Here is an 8,711-nt window from a genome sequence, read left to right on the forward strand (position 1 = left end):
CTCTAACACACTTAATATAATCAATCAGGGAATAGTACCGTTTCTCATATGTACTGTAGGATTGTTTGTACTACTCTAACACACCTAAAATAAATAGCACACCAAGTTTAATGAAAAGAAGCAGAATGGATACATAACGCCATCTTATCACAGAAGCCTAACGTGTGCGTCACGAGCAAGATTGACGCACCAACTCTTGCAATCAGTTCTCCCGGCCAGCAGGGCGCTCTGTCCTAAAACAACTAGCGTCTCGCCCAGCCCGGATAACAAGTTGATAGCGGGCGCTTGGGACGTCAAGACTGGCGTCGGTCGCTGTGGCAACCACGTTCCAGCCTCAACGGAGGACTCATGAACCTAACCGCCCAAAACCGGCCACAGAGGGATGATCCCAAAACAACACCCAGCCACACCTTCGGCCCGGCCCACTCCACCGCAGACTTCAAAAAGACTGGACACTGAGATAACAAATGTTTTTCACTGCTCGGAAATATTGCTATGTAGCTGTTGTTTTGACGACCCTGGATCCAGAATTGTCCCTCCATCGTCTGTTTTTGCCTTGTTTTTTGACCATTGTCGACGAATAAATTGTCAACTTGTTTTCGGTGAGTCTTCTTCGAACTTTTGGAACATTGAGTCAGTACAAAGGGTTAACACAGGAAGGGAACACGTGGAATGGCGGACCTCCCGGTTGGCTTCCGGAAGCGGCATCAGCAGGGCGGCACTTAGTTCGGCTGTCGCCGTTTCCGCTGCTTGGGGGGGGGGGGGGGTGAATTCCTTCAAAAGTCAGACCTGCATCAGAGTTAGCGTAACATTAAACTGTGTGAACTTGCTAACGAGCAAAACTCGAGTAGGAAACTGCGTAGAGATAATTGCCCTTCTGTTTGTGTTTTCTACTGTAACGTTAAACTGTTAGAAATTCAATAAACTTTATTTATCGCTTGTGAGATATCCCTCAGGGAAATTACTTTCCAGTACCCATACATGTTTAGGAAGTGTGTCTTATGTCAGAGACGGTAGCAACAATTTAACGTTGACGAGTAAAGAACGTGCAAATTTGTAAAGCACCTGCGTTTCATTCATAAACATATTCTAAGGCATTTTTTTTTTCACCAGACGGGGGCGAAGTGTGCCTCCCTATGCAGCCATGACACCAGCGTCTCTGCTGATGACTCATACTCATGTATGCGGTGCAGTAGAGGCTTTCGGGATGAACCACTAGATGGTATCAACAGCGAACAGGATATTGCATTTCCTTTTGAGATAACATAGGGCTCGCAATAATCAGCAAATGTGTCCTTGTTGTTGTATTTTTTTTACGCATATGCACTTCTCAGATTGTGCACAGCACGCTACTTGAAATGTTAACGTTGAATAATCAACGGACCAATAATTGCGATGTTTGTAATAAAAATCAGTGCGATTAAGAACCCTTCAGATACAGTCCAACTTCAAGGGAGGCGAAACTCTCCACCCATCTGTCTCATCCTTGCTCGCGTGTGCACACGAGAGCTGGCGCGAGCTTTGCACGAAAACCCTCAGATGCGCAACTTGACACGCAAAACCTGGACTTCTGTGCACCAAAGACGCCTACTCCCTCACACTCGGAGAGAATTATCATGCGGTCACGTTTTAGAAGCGCATTACGTAACCAAACTGCTGGTGGAAGTGGGGCAGTCAGGTGACCATCGCTATTATACTAGTGCCCATCAGCTCCCGTTAATCTTAAATTCACTATGTAATTACAATTTGTGCCGAAATTGTACATATCACTTAGATTGACAATGTAATCTTGCATATAACCCAAACAAACAAACAAAAAATGATAAATAAAATAAAATAAAAAATCATATTTGGCTGCAACGGAAGTCACTTTCATATTTGTTGCGAAAAATCCTTCACACTAACAGTACCAAATAGAGCAAATAGAGCAGCGATTATGTGGGCGAGCATGCAGAGCCACAGGCACAGTGTGTTTAGCACATGGTGCTTAGGTGTTGGAGGCAGGTGCATGCGCGGTGGTGTTCGGATGTGAAAACATGCTTGTTGCTGGGGCACTGTACAGTGATTACAATGTGTGCGTATGTGCACGTTTAGCTCTATTTCTCATTCTCTGTTAATCCAGATGTTGTGCACATCTGCTCCCCCCCCCCCCCCCCCCCCACACTCACGTGTGGGACCAGAGGAGCTTTCATGCTTGCCTTTCCTCTGCACGCATCTAACCGCCCCCCTGCCATTCCCTTGCATTCCTCCTAATTCACTATGTCAAAGTCCCCATACATTATTGCGTGTATCCTCAGGCTACATCCACACTAGGATGGATAAGTGCTTAAACATATAATTAGTTAGAGAATACCCCATGACATCCGCACCAACCTATTGTTTAAGGATCCCCTCAGCATATATGCATATATACAGTCCCTGACAAAAGTCTTGTCCATTTTAGTCCAAGTGCTTATCCATTTTGTAGAAACAATGGCTAATAACTTGACTTTTATTTATTCAATTGGTTTCAGAAATGGCTCATATGAAAGCTAAGACCCTCCCAAATGATGTTGAATGTACAAAAATACATTTGATTCACTGAAAAAAGATGTATCCTTTAATGAAGACATAAAGGGCAAATTTTGGCAATACAAAAGTTTTGTTGCCGACGGAAAGTAGTGTGAAAATGGAAAAAAAAAATGTACTTCAAATACAAAAATATGTTACATAACATAAGCGAATGAACTAGTGGTGCTGTGAGATCCAAATGTAATGTTTTGTATGAATTCCATGGGCTTGAAGGACTGCATCCATGCGGTTCGCCAAGGATTCATACAATTTATTGATGAAGTCATCAGGAACATCAAAGAAAGCAGTCTTGCATGCCTGCCAGAATTCGTCAACATTCTTGGGTTTCATCTTCCATGCTTCCTCTTTCATCTTACCCCAGACATGCTCAATGATGTTCATGTCTGGTGACTGGGCTGGCCAGTCCTGGAGGATCTTGATCTTCTTTGCCTTGAGGAACTTTGAGGTAGAGATTGAAGTATGCGATGGAGCACCATCCTGCTGCAGAATTTGTCCCTTTTTATGGTTAGGAATGTAAGAGGCAGCTAAGATTTGTTGATATTTCAGACTATTTATGTTGCCTTCCACCCTGCAGATCTCTCAGGGTGCAGACAATTAAAAAACTATGTGGCATTTGCCAAGGCCCACAGCCTGTGTGTGTGTGTGTACATGCAATATAATTACACAGGGTTGTTAGCCTTCTAATTTCATAAGCTAAAAAAAAAAAAAACGGCTTATAGGTATAAGGCACTGGAATCAAACTCGAGGCCCGGGGGTTAGCTCTGGCCTGCAGGGTCATTTTGTGTGGCCCGCAAATGCAAATTAAATAAATCCATGTTTCTTACTAAAATAGCAAATCCAGGCAGACCATCAGTTTATATTGCTAACGGCATGAGTTCTTAAGTGGAAAAGTGAAAACAAGGCGAAAGGAGGGGCGCATGCAGCTACCCATCCTATGACGCATTATGATGTGGAAGTGCTCGGGGTCAATTGTCAAATGCAACATTTGATTTCTGATTTCGCAAGGTATCATTCGTATCATATCATTAGAGGTATCATTTATTTTTTTGGGTTATATGTAAAAATTTGTTTCATAGTGATGATGGTCCTCTGATAGAAACCATAACAACAGGTATGGTCTAAGGAACCACAAGTAGCCCCTGGGATTGATTCTAAAAGTAGGATAATCACACAGGTTTTCAGCTTATTAACAAACGCTGTAAAAAATAATAATGATAACGGGGTAACATACTGACAGCCAGTTCCCTGAATTTTACCATAAAAATGGGAATGCCGTGAAATACATATAAAAACTGTATAGCGCTTTGGTTACTGTAAAATTCATGGTAGATTTTCGTGGTTTTTAAATTATTTTTATGTTTCTGAAAATCATGGTAGAGAATATTGTAAATCTTTTTTATACTGTGACCCACATGTGGGGACGATGCCGTTTATCATTCCCTCTTCAACTGGGGTTCAGTTTTGTAAGAGACAGTATCGGGGCACAACACATCCAGACTGCAGAAAAACACAAAAAGTCAGTTTATTATTATTATTATTTTTATTTTATTTTATTTTTTTTACAGTGGTGAATGACTTATGAGACACTTTAAATTGCACAATCTGTTTCCCTTTGATTTGTGTCTGGAGGCCTCCGGGCGAGCTTCATTGGCTATCATTTCATTTTAGGCCAAAATTATACTGTCAGTGTTGCTCACTCAAACATAGCTAAAACCATACAAAGAACGGTTTGCAAGAAGAAATAATTAACATGTTTATCTTACCTTTCAGCTCTGTAAACATAACGGTCGTTCCTCGTCTCCCACCGTAGTCACATTGAAGCCAAGTGATATCTGCTTAGTCAGATTTTACGTATTTAGCTTTCAGGGGACTTTAATTTGTCTCATCTCACATCTCTCTCCTTTCATTCTTGTTATATATTGTTTCATTTGTTTTCTTCAGGATTTGTGTGAGCATGGACGGTGCATAAAATATTTTGGAATTGTACTTTTGGAGTATTGATGGAAACTTAATTCTGTCATTTTTAGTATTCATGTTTCCTACGGCCACACCATTAAAAATGTCTGAGACTGATGCAGTCATAACTATCAACTATAGAAATAAAATAAAACTAAAATTAACTCGTTGGCTGTCTTTAACGTTGCTAGACATCCACTGTATTTTGACTGTCAGAGGATGATCGCTGCAAGCTCTCCCAGACAGTCAATGTCTAAGCCTGATCATTGACGCTGAAGCATGAGCATTCACAGCCAGTTTTCCAAGTGTAAATGAATTTGGACGTCTACTGTTGTCATTGGCAAGCAATGAGATAAAGCAATACTAGGTAACCTTTCTACCTTTATAAAACATTTTGACATTTGTGATTAAATGTCAACTGACAGCTAGTTGAATGACACCTTTTTATATTTTGAGGGGGTCTGTATCACTTTCACCAGCACTTATTAACTTTGAGGAGGCTGGCAGGAACCCTGCCACACACAAAAACTACAAATGTGCTGGCTGCTTCACAGCATATGTCATTTCCCCCTTTCCTCATTAATTATAAAGACGGAAGTTGATGCGAATGCTTCCGCATGAATCCTGCATTGATGGCAGAGCAATAAAAGGGACACAAAGTTTTGTCTGAGAAGAGGAAAAAAAGGGAGGCTACCAGGATCTTCAAGAATAAAAATTGGCCTGGCTTTCACTCACTGGCGTGACGCCCCTCCCTCATCCAAAGTCGGCAACGCTGACAAGTTCGGGTGGGGTGAGTGGTTTAGCCACACTAAGCCACACAGTTGCTAACCGCCATATGCTATTGTTTTGCTACAACTGGATTCATTACCCTATTACTATTCATCCTTAACACAGCAGCTGGGAACAGAAGTATCATTTATTCCATCTGTAGGCGACAGAGAGATCATGATTTTATGACACTGTGCGGGTGTGCACTGGTCCTCATTGGAAACGTCTTCCTTAAAGTGCCTGTGACACGAAAAAGCATGTTTATTTCATAATACACGCGTTTTTTTATGCCCCTGAATGAAATGGACTGCTTGGATGTGTGTGGAAGCGATCGCTGTATTTATTTAGTTTTTTGAATCCCGGCCATGAAAATTTGTGACTTCCGGCAACAGTCTCGAGTTGAGAAAGAGGGCGCTGTGACGTGTACGGAGGAAGGAGTCCTCTTCACTATACAGCCGTACTGTTGTATGAGAAGGACTAAGGATTCAGCTGATTTTGCGGATTAATACGTTTATTTTTCGCATCACGCCAGCCAAACGGCTGCAGAAAAATCTTGCTGTAGAGGGAGAGGCGTGTGCGCCTTTTTCGGTTTCAAAAGGTTCCCATTCACCGGTGGATATTGGCCAAAACAAGCCCTACTACTGTGGGACCATGGGACTTACGAGGAAGTGGGTAAACATCGTGTTTTGTATTATGTCAAATACTGGGATGATTTTAATATGTAGGTGGCTTGCATTTTGCGGCTGACATGCTCTTTGTCCCCTTAGCCGACGACCGGTGGCTATACATGGCTTATTTTTCGACCGATCAGAAATTGCAACTTTGAGTTAAAAATAGCCGCGAATACAGCGATTACAGAGTAAACACTACAAACTTTATTTAAATAAAGGACTACTTACGTTTGATCATGGATGAGCATGTAAAAAGCTCTCCTCATACACATTAGCTGCACGTTAGCTACACAACAACTGCAGCCGCCCTCCTCGACTGTTTACGACTTTATTATTTTGCCATATTCGTGTTGACCATTTGGCAGCGACACGCTCCTCCGACGTCGTCCAGTTTGTTGTCCAGCTGCTTTCCCGGTGAGCTCTCCTGTCTGTAGTAGCAGGGGAACGAGCTGTAAATTGCTCTCCGCCGGATGGTTTGCCGATCGGCGAAGACAATCGACAACCCAGTCGTCATGTGAAATGATCTGGGCTAGTTATGTGTGATTTTACGCTTCGGAGACTTTGAAACATCACTCGGTTCGGGTTAGCATGTCGGCTATCTGTCACACCTCTTGGTTTGTTTACATTCTCCGAAGTCGGGGAAGGGAAATGACATAAGCCTAATTTAGGTGGCATTAAATATCGTTCGGGAGGTGCGACAGTAAAGGCGAAGTCGACAGTTTTGACCATTATGGAGTAATTTTGTCATGTCGTCCTGAATAAATGCATTTTTATTATTTCATATTCAATTTAGCACAAGACTATTATTTGTCATGACCATGCTATTTATTTAGTTATTGGGGAAAAATACTTGGATAAAAAGAATATCCTGTAAAAATATTGGAGTAGAGAGACTGAAACAATGACATTTTGCGGCTCTCTTTGTCGCGTTTTCCTCGTTGCGAATAATTCCCCCTCAGTGGGCTGCATACTAAATCAGATGAAATCGTGACTCCGCTGACATCAACCAAATGTTGGGGACGCTAGAGCCCTATAATGGTAGGCGTGGCTAACCGGCAGACTAAAAGACTAATTTCTCGTCATCTGCGCTTTGCTAGATTTTTGTATATAGTCGAATCGTCTCAAAATATGATTCTAATTCATATAATAATCCTTTTTAAGATTTTTTTTCTCCTGTCATACGCACTGTAAGGCAAAACACTACCACTTTTTTTGCATCACTAAAATTGACCAAAACTGAAAAGTTATCTAGTGTTATTTTAACTGATGACTATTAAAAAATACAGTGGTACCTCCACATACGATCGCTTCGACACACAATCTTTTCGACATCCGACGTGAAATTTGACTCATCATTTGTTTCTACATCCGACGACATGACAGTGCCGCAGATGGACTCACGGTGGATTTTCTTGTGAGAGAAAACAACACAGATTCTAAAAAGGTCAGTACAGGTGGTGAAACAAAATGGTTACACTTACCATTGAAATGAAGATGGAAATGACAGAAAAATATGAGCGTAGGGTGCGCATCCGTGAACTGGCTCAACAATACGACAGTAAATGTCTACAATCTCCACGGTCCTCCTCCGACCTCTGTTCGCCAGTCTTTATAAGTCAAGGTGACAATTATTATTGTGGTAACATCACCAAAGAAATTGCCAGCTTCATCAGGTTTTTAATAATTTCTTTCAGAACTTGTGCAACACAACACGCCTACTGTCCGCCGCAGTTGACGGTGTTCTCAACAAAACATTAAAAGAGAAAGTAAAATCTCAACTGCACCTCTCCCTCTGTCACGTCAGCGACGCGGTGCGTTCAGGTACAGCACGCAAAACACTTCCATCACATTAGAACCTGATTAATTACATTATTACAAGAATTATTATTACTATTTTCGTATTCCGGTTTGTATTAATAATATATTTCTTTTGCTATGTGTTATTGCCATTTGTAATAGTAGCAGTATTTATTAATGATTTAGTGTATGTTTTGAGCTGTGGAACAAATGAATAGAATTATCATATGGAATGGAATTACCGTATTCTTATGGGAAAATCCTGTTTAACATACGACCATTTCGACTTACAAACAAGGTCCTGGAACAGATTAACTGTGTATGTTGAGGTACAACCAGGGGCGTTACCGGGGGGGCGCAGTGCCCACCTACAGACACGCTCTGCCCACCCAAAGAAAACTGGATGTAGTACTAATGGCAGTCTGGTCACTGCGTATGGTATCCCATTCATATAATACTGATGTGTTCTAAGTTTTATCCTTTGCATTGTTACTTCCTCTTTCACCTTAAAAAAAAAATGAAAGGAAATGTTGGTTTTGTTCCTAGGGGGCGCTACACACATTTACGCATATTGATTTTTTTTTTTTTTTTTTTTTTTTTTTTTTACATTTTATCAAAGTTTGCACCAGTGTTCACCTGGCTATTGAGTTTGGTGAGTTTTGATGCTTTCTGAGGGGGTCAAAGTAGGGCTCAAAGCGTCGGCAGGACAAAGAATGACTGCTAGAGGGCGCTACATAGTGTAGTTGGAATTTGTCTTTAAACTTTATCAAAGATTGCCCGTCTTGACCTGCCTGCCGATTTTGCTGCATTTTCAACAGGGGTGAAAGTGGGCGTGAACGGTCAGGAACGCTGTACCCAGGACTTGAATTAATTTATTCATCCTTGTTGCTTCATTTGCTGTTTCTGATTGTGTGTCATATTGCCTTTGCAAAGCCCTTTGAGACAACT

This window comes from Corythoichthys intestinalis, chromosome 2 (assembly GCF_030265065.1).
Source record: "Corythoichthys intestinalis isolate RoL2023-P3 chromosome 2, ASM3026506v1, whole genome shotgun sequence".
Lineage (NCBI taxonomy): Eukaryota > Metazoa > Chordata > Actinopteri > Syngnathiformes > Syngnathidae > Corythoichthys > Corythoichthys intestinalis.